The sequence below is a fragment of the Myotis myotis genome, unplaced genomic scaffold (assembly GCF_014108235.1).
Source record: "Myotis myotis isolate mMyoMyo1 unplaced genomic scaffold, mMyoMyo1.p scaffold_m19_p_8, whole genome shotgun sequence".
In the NCBI taxonomy this organism is placed as follows: Eukaryota; Metazoa; Chordata; class Mammalia; order Chiroptera; family Vespertilionidae; genus Myotis; species Myotis myotis.
In genome coordinates, this window is record NW_023416390.1 from 10,228,462 (window position 1) to 10,241,033 (window position 12,572).

Here is a 12,572-nt window from a genome sequence, read left to right on the forward strand (position 1 = left end):
ATTTTAAATGAGCAGGAGATGGGGAGTCAGAACGTTTGGGTTCTTGTCCTGGCTTGCTGTGTGACCCTAAATGAGATTCTTCCCCTCTCTGGGCCTCATCAATAAAATGAGACAAATGAACTATAAAATCCCAGAGGTTCCTTCACTCACAGACTGGGAGTGTTTTGTCTGGCTCTTCGTGTTCATGAATAAGCTGAATGGGCTTTTCCCTCATTTCTGCAACATCAAAAAGGGAACAAAGAACAAAGAAAGGTACCATCCATTGAGGCTGGGAGCACTAAGACTTTGTGGCAATGGGCCTGTTTTTTCCACTCCAATTCTCATTCCTAATGTGTGTGTGGGGGGGGGGGGGGGGAATAGAGCTATCAAGAAAAAAAACACAAGGATACCTTAAAGAAAGGAGAAAAAGGCTGCATCCGGGTGGGTTAGGAATATCAGTGATTCAAAGGCATATGTTCACAAATATTTGCAATTTTGTTCCTTCATTTGAAGCTTTGAGGCTGGAACTATCTTCCAACTCTCTGGGGAGACAACTCAGGGGAATTCCTGCCGCTGCTCAGGGTTCCCAGACCCTGAAGCAGGAGCAACCCAGCTCCCTCCTCTCAGGTCGGTCCCTGGTGTGACAGCCGAGGAGCAAGGGCGCTTGATCTCTCTTCTCTCTTACCTCCCACTTCCTGCCACAGCCCGACTTCCACCTCTTCCCTCACGCTCATTAAAAAACAATCTTAAATATACATTTTCATAGATTTTTTTAAACTCTGATAAAAGTCGTTTTTGTTTTCATCTGTGCGACTAGCTGGCTCTGTGGGAAGACCCGAACTTTCCCTGTTAGACACCCAGGCCTGGATCAGGCCTCCGCTGAGCCATCCCTTCCCACCACTGAGGATCCACACAACCAACGTTTGCTTTTTTTTTTTTTTTTTTTTTACATTCCCACTTTGAAGACACACTTTATACGGGATGGAGAAGCTTTTCTAAGAGAGTCTGTAACTATGGAAAAGATAATATGCTATATATTTCCTTAAAATCTATTTTTATTGATTTCAGAGCAGAAGGGAGAGGGAGAGAGAGATAGAAACATCAGTGATGAGAGAGAATCATTGATCAGCTGCCTCCTGCACGCCCCCTACTGGAGATCGAGCCCACAACCCAGGCACGTGCCCTTGACCAGAATCAAACCTGAGACCCTTCAGTCCTCAGGCCAATGCTCTATCCACTGAGCCAAACTGGCTAAGGCCATATGCTCTGTTTTGGTAATTCCACAACTCCAAAGGCCCTGCAAATACCTCACACACCCTAAACACGCTCCACATTCACCCAGCCCCGTGGCTGTGTTTCAGGAGAATTGACATCACCTGCCATGAAAAAGGGGCTCAGTCGTGTCAAATTAAGTCCTAGACTGAACTGTTAACCTTGCAGTCAGAGGAACACCAGGCCGAGGGTCTGACACTCTAACCCTGGGGTCGCCCGTGAGGCTGTGGCAAAACCAGCTGCTCTGAGAACTTCACGTGCCCCCTTCGTGAAAAGAGGGGGGTCGTTCCCCCCAGAGCCAATTGCCTTCTTTCCTCTAGCAGCAGCCCCCAAAAGGAAAACCACTTAAGAAAAAAGTCTAGGGAGCCCCACCAGCCCTTAAACACAGAGAAAATGGAGGTGGAGTGGGGGTGGTACCCTCCTTGCCGACCCCCCTTACTTCTTGAGGCTAATGGCCCTTTATTAGATTAATCACTGACTTCGATTTTAACTACTTCCTCAGCCTACTCCATGTAAATGACTAATTTCGAGTTACTATAAAGCATCTGGAAAGGATTTAGAAACAAATTTCTGCCCAGCAGATTTCAGTTACGTACCTTGATGGATTCCTCTCCCTGTCGCCTTCCACTCTGAAGCAGGCTAGGGTATCACACAAAATTGATCTTTATCAGCATCAGCAGTTTCTGCTCTTCCTTCCTGTCCGCGAATTCCCCACTGACTCATCCTCTCCCTCCCTCACTGGGGTCTTCCCATATTTGGAGTTCAGACACATAAAATGCTTTTACATTTTTATCAGGGCGCTGGCTGCAAGGGGAGCAAAAACCCCAAAGGTGGGATGCTTTGGCAGCCCCGCGCTTTAGGGAGAAGTCACAGACCCAGAATTGGGAGATAACTTCTGAGGGGTGGGTAAGAGAGCAAGCCAGCGGGTGCTTGGCAGACGTGACTGGGTTCATGGATGCACCGGTTCCGGAGGCTGCCTATGGATGCCCCCTACTGGCTGGATTTATTATATATATATATATATATATATATATATATATATATATATATATATACTTTTTTTTTTAATTGATTTCAGAGAGGAAGGGAGAGGGAGAAAGAGGTAGAAACATCAAGGATGAGAGATAATCATTGATTGGCTGCCTCCTGGACACCCCACACTGTGGATGGGCCTGCAACCAGGCATGTGCCCTGATCGAGAACCGAACCGTGACCTCCTGGTTCACTGGTCGATGCTCAGCCACTGAGCCACGCTGGCCGGGCGGTACTGCCTGGATCTAAACGCCTCTGCTGTGCGTTTCCTAAGCGGGGTCTGCGCTGGGAAGGGGGCAGGAAGATCTGGGGCTCCTGCCTCCAATGCACAGGATGGCAAATCGTGGCCTAGCTCCTGAGACACCCCTCCACACCTGGCGACGGACCAGGACCTCGGAGGAGCATCCATAAATAGAAATGAGAGGAGCAACTGACATCAACCACTTCCTAGGAGTTGGAGGAGGGGGGTGCAGTCGAGGGGGTGGAGGGGGCAGAAAACTACAAGGGGAAATGTGGAGATGAAAAGAGCAATGAAAAAAGGAAAAGGAGACAAGCAGACGTGTTTCCACTCCAAGCTCCCACTTCCTCTTTCAAATGAACGGCCTCCCCACTGCGAACAGAATCAAGTATTTATAAGGCATTTTTTGCATATTAATAACAGCTGCAGATGGCGCGCTGCCCGTGCTGAGGTCCTAAAGGTATGGTGCCCTTTTTTAATGCGGGTCCTTCCATCTCCTCACGGAATGTGATCGCCTCCTTCACATGTATTCCCCTTCCTGCCTCGTGGCACCTCCTGAGGCCTTTCATTTGATTAAGAGAAATTTTGTGCCTGGGATACGGTCAGAGACCAGTGCGGTTCCTACCTGGTGGCTGACATCAATCGCGGCAACGGGTCCTCTTCCCCAGGGCCTCCCTGTGCAGAGGCTGCAGCACGGGTGAGGTGAACAGCACCTAACGAGAGTATTAAAATTGTAAATGGCAATTCTAGGAGGAAACATTAACATATCTATGCTGTTGGGGGGGGCGGGCAGGAGGATGAAAGTAAAACTTTTTAAGTTTAAAAATAATTGCATTCCCTAAAACAGCATTATTATCTGTACTCAGTAAAGATCACGTTCAACTTTAAAAGGAAAACATTGAGAACCTGGAAAAATAAGCAAAAGGCAAACAATAATAGTGATAGAAAGCAAGTATGGGAAAATATTCCTCCTGCGTGGCAATTTAAATGCAAATTGAGGCAAACTGGAGATCAATGCTCTATTTGAGATGCGCATCTCCTCTCGATTTTTTAAAAGGCAACACCCAGTACTGCCAAGGTTTGGGTAAAACCCGCACACTCCTGGTGGGGTGTCATCTGTTTCAATCCATGTGTAAAGCAAAATGGCAATACGTATCACTTGTGAAAACAGGAAAAAATATTTATAGCCATTGATTCGCTGTTTCTGACTTCTGGGAATTTATCCTAAGGGAATAATTCAGCAGGAAAAAAAGTGAGTGAAGATGTCTAGTGCAGCCTTATCTATAATAGAGAACTATGGGCAACAGCCTATAATAGTCCAACATGGGAGAGTTAACTGTGACATATCCCTCTCAGTGAGGGGTTTAACTCAGGCATTAAAAAACGATGCTTGTTCCAGCTAGAAATTGTGATTTAATACTAATGGTATGGCGCAGGGTTTCTTAACCTCAACACCACTGGCATGTGGGGCCAGAGAGTCTTCGTGGTGTGGGTTTTCCTGTACATTGTAGGTTATTGAGCAGCATCCCGAGCCTCTACTCACTAAAGGCCAGTAACACTCTCCCAGGTGTGACCATCCACAGAGGTCTCCAGACCTCGCCACGTGTCCCCGGAGGGCAAATCACAGCCAGTTGAGAACTACCAATGTGACTTTAAAAATGGAAGTCAAAGTGATGTCAACCGTGACTGCTGCAATATGTTTGTAAAAATGAATGTATAGCCCGGCCAGCGTGGCTCGGTGGTTGAGCATAAAGCCATGAACCAGGAGGTTGTTGTTTGATTCCCTGGTCAGGGCACGTGCCCGGGTTGCAGGCTTGATCCTTGCTTGGTAGGGGGTGTGCAGGAGGCAGCCAATCAATGATTCTCTGTCATCATTGATGTTTCTGTCTCTCTCTCATTCTCCCTTCCTCTCTGAAATCAATAAAAAAAAAAATACATTTTTTAAATGAATCTGTAAGGAAAAGACTTGCATATAATGCATTCAAAAAAGTCTAGTCATGCTAATTTGAAATTAGGGATTTGTTAGGTTGAGTTTTTTTGTTTTCAGTCTGCCTGTTTTTCTTTTTTTCAAAATTCCTCCTGTAAGAAGGAAAAATAGATCATGAGGACGCCTGGTTTTAAGTCTGGCTTAAAATAACTGAGGGGGTCACAGAAAACAAGTGTACAGAAAACTAAACAAGGGTCAACACCATAGCGCCATTATTTTTTAATTTCTGTTAGTTAAAATTATTTAACATTCATTAGGTTTTATTAGATTGTTGGATAGGGCTATCAGAATTCTCCTGTTAAGGATCTCAATCCCTTTCAGCATTCTATGCCTCTGATCCTAGGCCTTGGGAACAATGAACTTGCCTCTTTTTCTGAAAAGTTTGCATCTCAAAGTATAAAACTCTCTTGTCCATCCAGATCTCTCTCTGTAATCCTGGGGCGGGAGGGGCCCTGAGCCCACTGGTTTATAGAGCTGTCAGGTCAGAGAGGTTGTCAGTAAAGAGTATCAAAGAACAAGCTCAAGCCCTAATTAGCTTACCCCAGAATCGTTGCATCTCTTTGTTTAAAGTAAGAAAGAAACCTCACCAGATTTCAGAGTCCGCTTTCTCTCCATGAGAGAGAGCAAACATCCTTTCTCACAGGCTTTTTCTTGGGCTTGGTTTTGTTGCTTTGTAGGGATTAGAACTTTGGTAGTGTCCTAAAATCCTGTCACACTGGACTCGCGTCCCTTTTCCCCATTTCACAAAGCCACTTCTATTTCGGCCCAGATTATCTCTCTTGACCTCCGGTTTCATGAGTTTACAACAGTAGAAATTCATATTTGATCTTCTGTGGTCTAAATTTACCTCTTTTGGCTTTCAAAGAGTAGCCTGTAATTCTAGTGCACTGGGATTTAGGTTGAATAAACCTATGTTTACCCCATCTGTTTCCTCGGTGGTTTCACAGATGGTGTTCATATCGCCTTTCAGCCTTCCTCTTTCAGGACAAAGAAAACACACCACACACACACACACACACACACACACACACACACACACCTGTAGACACACTAAGTTTTTGTACAAAGGTACAAAGATAGCCTTTTCAGTGTCCTTCTGATACCCTACCTTCTGTTGAACTTTTTGACTGATATCTAAAAGGACAAGTTAGACTCTCTGTAAAGACAGACTTTCTTTCTAAATTGCCTACTCATCTTTGTATCCCATGTGTTTAGCGTTTAGCACAGTTCCTGGCACATGGTAGCTATGGGGTAGGATAGATAAATCTTTTGTTGACCATAAGGTCCATGTTCTGGGTAGAAAAAGCCCCTAATCTTCTAAATTGGATTTGGAGATTGTGCTTGTTTTATTTCCAGTGATAATGATGTGGAAATTCAGATGACATTTCTCTAACAATCCCACAATCTCTAGATACTTCCTTCTGTTGGTTGCCACAATTTGGTATTTCACCCTCTGGAAAAGCTTTGGGTTGTGTGCAGATTGAAGATGTCATTAGGCCTCCTTCTTAGAGATGTTTTTGAGGCTGATGGGTAAGATTGGGCCTAGCACTGATCTGTAGGAGAATTAACTGTCTGCGTTTCCCCATCTACAGAAGTATGCTGTATTTCCCACCCTGTGTTCCTCATTTCTGAACACCTGGTACAGCATTTCCCCAAGTTCCATGCTCCATCCCCCTTCCTCTCTCCCTGGTTTCCTAAATAGCTTTGGTTGTAAAACTTTGCAAAGGTTTTTTGAAGATCTAAGCAAACTTCATCTTTTGGTTCAACCACAGGATTACTTTGTCAACCCAAAAACCTCATTGACAATTTAAGGATAATTCACAGAGAGCGGGATTTGTTTCTAATTACAAAATCAAGGCTTTCATTTGTTGAATGTTTACTTAGACTATTATTTATTCCAGTAAGTCTTAGTTTATTGATTTGCTGGCTGTAGGTTCCAACCAGACACATAATATGTGCCTAATTATTTTTCTTTTGTATTTTTATTATGGAAAATTTGAAGCATATGCAAAAGTAGAGAGAATAGTGTAATGAATCTCCATGTACCTGTCATAAGCTTCAACAGTTCCCTCCCCATTGTCTGGAAAGGATATTTTTAAGTGGTCCTAACAGCCAATGTGTTTGAGGTTAACTATGTGAAGGGTTTAGGATTCTCTCCCTTAACCTTTACAGCATCCCTATGAAGTAGATACAGTTATTGTCCTCATTTTTGCAGATGAGAAGACAGATGTCATGACAGACAGGGCCCAATTCAGCATGTGGCCTGTGCTAACCAAGAGGCCTACGGGTTTGGGAACCCCATCAAGCTGCACTGAGATCCCAGCTTCTTCTGTACTGTCCCTGGGGTGACAGGCGGGTTATTGAACGCTCTGAGGCTCAATTTCCTCATCTGCAAAGGATAATATTTCCTCATGGGGTCATGACAAGGATTAGATGAAACAAGATATGGAAAGGGATTAGCACAATGCTTGTCACTAAGCAAACCCAATAAATTACAATAGTAACTATTACTCTATCCCCGCCCTCTGCCTTGAAAGCCATTCTAAAACAGAGCTTGGAGCTTGTGTACTGTCGAAGGGTTCAGAAATGGAAAGAGAGAAGCTTGAAAGGCAGGACTCTGAGCCAATCCACCAACTGTTTCCCCCAAGCCCTACCCCCAACCCCTCCAGGATCCTCCATGCTGTCTGGAATTTTGCTCCACTGCTTACAGTTCTGCCTCTTCGATACTCCTCTGGGTTTCTCATCTCTCACTGTAAACCTTCTTTTAATCGATTTCTGCTCTGCACCTAAGGGTCAGGGGGCAGAATGGGGGCAGGGAATTTGGGAGCTGGAAGCACTGCGTCCAGCAGGGCCCCAGCCCCCACAGCACAGGCTGCTGAGAAAAAGTTAGAGGCCAGAGGACAGCGGGGAGGCCAGTCGAGGGGAGGGGGCACGAAAGAGAGGGGAAGGACATCTTTCTTCCTTTCCCCCCAGCCTCCTCAGTCCCAGCATTACCGGGGCTAGTTCAACTCCTTGTCCAGTAAATTATGGGTTAGATAAGCTTTTATGGGACAGTGTGGGAATCAAATACCACGGGTAACATTTCTTTTTCTAGTGAAAATCAACTGATTCTAAATGACCTTTCAGAGTGGAATCAATTTGCAAGTTGAGAGTCCCTATCTCTCCATTGTCAGATTGGAAAAGTCACGCCAGAGCCGACATAACCAGGAAGGCCCACAAATTGGGGTTAAAGTGAAGTCGGGGCTTAGAAGGAGCCAGGGACTTGCTCCGGTTTCCCACCCTGTACCCACCACCTCCCCCTTCCCACCTCCCACCTCCCAGGCTAAAAGAGGGTGCGTCATCTCCAAACCAGGCCAAGTCCCAGCCTGAATGCAGCCAGACGCCCCCTCACAGCAAAAGCTCCTTTCTACCTCCCCTGGGGCAGGAGAGATCACTCTTTTGGCTTAAAATTTTTCTCCTCCAGCTCCGGCTAAGCCAGATAAACAATGATTCTGTTGTGTCAACAAAGCAGTTAATTAAACTGAGAACAATATCAATTAGAATTCGCAGATAAGACTTCTTTCCAGATAGTGGACTCCCGGGAATTAAAGTGTCCTGGGTTTCAGGATTCAAAAACTCCCTGAGGAGAACAGTGAGGTAGGGAAACTGAGGCACGGAAAGCTGAACAACTTGGCAAAAGTTACCCAGTGAGTCCCTCACAAAAGCTGAGATGGGAGGTTGCGGCCTTTCTCTTCCTAGCCTAAAGTTTGCTAGCTATTCTGCTAACGTGCTAAATACTCAGGATGTAAATCTCCTTCCCTTGGCTCGAGGCGTCCAAAAGTGGATGGAGACCAAAATTCGTGACAGGGAGGAACAAGAAAGCTCTTCTCTGGCTTCCAAACAAACTGCATCTCCTGAAGTTGTCCTAAAGCTGTCACTCAGCCCATTTCACCAGCACCACCAAATTGCCCTTAGAAGATGAAAAGTAGGCCAGGATGGCAGGTGGCTAAGAGGAGCATGCTGAACCCAGGTGGCTGGCACAGGAACCACTGAGCAGGCTTGTGCTGAGTGGAGCCACCCTGTGGTTTGGAGTCTCTTTTGCTCCTCACAAAGAAGCCATGCAGAGAGGCCAAGGAAACCTAGAGATGAGGTCTCAGAGTAGGACCTGGGCGTGGCCAGGGTGGCCGGCCTTGCACAAGCGAGGTCCCCTCCAACTGGATAGAATATAAGAAGCCACTTGTCCACTCGGATCCCTCCAGGCAGCCCCGTCATAGGAGCCCAAAAGAGTTCCTTGCCTCCTCAGCCCCATCCCTACTGCCCACTTACAGGCCCACAGGCTGCCATGGGCAAGAAATAACAGCCTGAGAAGGCCAAGCACAGGGAAGCTTGCACAGCTCCAGGCAGGCGCGGCCCTTTCAAGGATTTGGTCCCCACCACCCATCAGGGGATGTGGCCAAGGGGAAGCTCGGAATCCCAGGTCCCCTTCCCCACCAAGTCCCAATAACTAAATCTCTCAGATCTATCCATCCCCACTGGGATCCAGAGCCTCTCCTCCCCCATCCACCCAGGGAAGTGGAGGGACAGACTCTCAGCCAAGTAGGGGGCCCAGGGGTCCTAAGGAGAGACTGGCTCTGCTCCTTTTGTTTGCTCACAGGAGGGGGACACACGCCCTGTGTGCACAGAGGTTTCAACTGACAACTTGATAGACCCCATAAGGCTTTCGGCAAAGGCCTCCCGCCCCTGCCCTCCATGCGTGAAGATAATGGTGAGGTGTGTGCTCCGGCACATTTCAGATCTTGGCTCCAAAGGCCCTCCCGCCTTCTGTTTTCTTCCTCCAGCTCAGCTTGCCCACAGGTTCCCAGAGACTCTTGGCAGCTCACTCCCAGGAGAATGAAGTTGTGCGCTGCGTGGGAGGCAGTTAGACAGCGAGAGCGTTGCAGCCTCGTTAATGAGAGACAATAGCTCTTCTTGGAGCCATTAAGCTGCAGCTTCAGAGATGGGGAACCCCAATTAGAAAGGAGTGAGAGAAGAGGAAGGCTGAGAGACGCCTGTAGGACAGATCCATATCTTTGGTGGCTCTGTGGGACCCACGGGTGGAGATCTAGCTGGTTGGGTTTAGCATCTCCTTTCCTCCTTATGGTAACACATCCCAATGACTGTGTAGAGCCAGCCCCCGGTAGTGACCCTTCAAAATACACACGTTGAAGGAGGAGGAAAATTGCTGAGGAGAAGCATTTCTCCTTGAGTCTATAGCTCAGATGTTATAATCCAAGAGTAAGAAAGGAAATGATATTTATTTAATTTCAGGACGACCTCTGTAAGTTTGGCTGCATTATATATGCGTGTGCATATGGATATTGGTATACAGCTGATGGTTCTCTTTTGTTCTGGCTTTCAACTGAATCACATCATGTTTACAGCAAGATAATAATCCTGGATTTTCCATGGCTCAGTCTCTCGGAGTGTTAGATCTTGAATTCATTAGCAGTCATCTCCCTTTAAATGTCAGATAACGTTTTAAATGCCAAGAACTTACGCAACACCTTCTGTGCAATTCAAATCAGCTTTACCCCATTCGCTCATTAATCTTTATTGTTTCATTTACTGAAGGGAAAGGCTTCCAGGTGTTTTTAGCAGGACATAGAAATATTAAAGTATGTACAGGTGAAGGAAGGGGTTCTGACTTTCTGCTCAACATTTCACCCGTCCATCCGTGCTGTGATCATCCCCACTACAGCATGCACATAAACGAAACAAAAAAGCTCCAGGCCACTCTGGCTTCTTCTACTTCCCCCATCTTCACCCTCTGGCTAACTTTGTGTTTTCTTCTCCCTTCTACACCTTCAGAGACCTTGACTTCTGTTCACTACTTATTCTGCAGTCTTTGCTCTCAAAATAGCCCAAGAGCTGCAAGTGTCCATTCTGATGGCTCAGAAAACAGAGGGGTGCCTCACATGGTCAGGGATGGGGCTCAGGAGGCTGGGGCAGAACAGGCAGACATCAGGAATTCTACTTTCCTTTTCAAAGAATCCCTGCTTGGTCTTACCTCTGAATAATCAGCTACACTGACTGCTAAAGATAGATCCTTCCAGGAATAGCTCCTAATTGTCACCCAGCTCTCTGCTCAAATGTCACCTCCTCAGAGAGGTCTTCCCTGATCACCCAAAGGCAAGTCCCACCCCTTCCCCATCAACCTCCATCCTGTCATCATTTCATTGTCTTCTTAGATTTGTCACTCCCTAAAATCCTGATTATTTATGTGTTTGTTTGTCTGACACATACACTATCACTCAGTAAATATCAATTTAATGAATCAATGAAAAACCACCCCTCAGTGGTTGAGCGTCGACCTATGAACCAGGAGGTCACAGTTCAATTCCCGGTCAGGGCATGTGACCATGTTGTGGGCTCGATCTCCAGTGTGGGGTGTGCAGGAGGCAGCAGATCAATGATTTCCTCTCATCATTGATGTTTCTATCTCTCTGTCTCCTCTCCCTTCCTCTCCGAAATCAATAAAAATATATTTTAAAAAAATAAACAGCCCCAAAGCATAGCTTTCTTTCCTGGTTTCAATTTTCTTTTTCTCCTCTTCTCACTACCTCTCAGAATCCTCTTTATATATTTCATCTTTCCTTTCCTCCCATCTCCCAAGCCCCCTTTCACTATCATTTATTTGTTAGAACTCTTGAACATAATAAGCAAACAGTACTTCACATTCCAGTGACGACAGAGCCTTCATTGAAAACATTCCATTAAGCTAGAATTGATGGCCCCTAGATGTTAGAGAGATGAGCCATATAGTCAAGAGAATTGTTGTATCAAAAGATTTATAGGCCAAGTGCTTTGAAGGGACTTTCTCAAAGCCTCCCAACTCCCCACTCTTCAATCTGAACCCCACATGAGGAGTTACAGTAATTCCAGCCGTTGGGACTGGTCTTGGCTATGCTGTTTGTCCTCCAGCCCAACACAAAATTGTCTCTTGGAGATAACGGAGAAATTTCCCTTAAATCAGTATTGTCAGATTTCTACTATTCCACCCAGTGATTCATGAATGATTTTGGAAGCTAGAAAGCTTGAAATGCTTTGCTGATTCTAGCTTGGACAAAATGCGTTCATTTGATCTAGAAACAGGGAAGGGCTATCTCACCCGGAGAAGCTAATCAGCTATGGCTGAGATAACCAAAAAAAGAAAAAATTGGCTATGTGTTTGTCTTTAACTCTAGCCATATTTCAAAACAAAGGAAAAGGGTGTGGATGTTCATTGGAATGATGGCTGTTTGTGGGGACCCACTAACCATTAATTCATCATTAATACTTAAAAGTAATATAAATGCTATGGGAGGGGATGTTTCTGACAGTCCAGAGAAACAGACTTCTGAGAGTGAGTCTCCTAGAAAATATGGAAATGATCAAGTCCACGCCCATGGTGATCTCATGGCACACTAATGTATGCAACCCCAGCAAGTCAGCCCTCGGGGATGAGGAGCCAGAGCCACACAGGGGACAGGCCTCTGGAGGTCGGCACCTACTGCCTGTAAAGGTGTCTTCATTGGCCCTTTGCATTTGAACAGAGTTGGGCCATAACATGTAGGTTGTCCCCAATGCGATAGTTATTCTTTTGTTCAGCAAATATGTATCAAGTGGCCCTGGCTGTTTGCTCAGTGGTTAGAGCGTCCGCCTGCGAAATGAAGGGTCTCGGGTTCGATTCCAGTCAAGGGCACGTGCCTCGGTTGCAGCCTCAGTTCCCAGCCCTGGTCGGGGCGTCATTGTAGACATGGCGGGAGTGCCCGGTGCCCTGGGATGTCATGAGCAGCACAGAGGAGCCAGCCCTGAAGGATGAGAAGGGACTGGAAGGGAGGAGTATGTTCCCACGAGAAGGCAGGGCCTGCTTGATGGCCTTGTCCAGGACCTGAAAGGTCAGCATTGAGAGCAGCCCTTTGACCCTGCTGTTTCCGCAGTGAGGTAAGCACTTCCGTCAGAGAGCCCGGCAGACCCTTCGCCTGCTGCAGAGCACAAACACTGCTTTCTTGGAGGACCCTCCCTGGCAACCCTGCTTAAAACTGCAGCCTCCATGCCATTCCCAGA

At 46.3% G+C, this 12,572-nt stretch overlaps 1 protein-coding gene across 1 annotated transcript in view; it reads left to right on the forward strand.

Annotated features, from left to right (window-relative positions):
- Positions 1-12,572, forward strand: part of KIAA2012 (KIAA2012 ortholog) — a 94,797-nt gene that overhangs the window by 47,303 nt on the left and 34,922 nt on the right.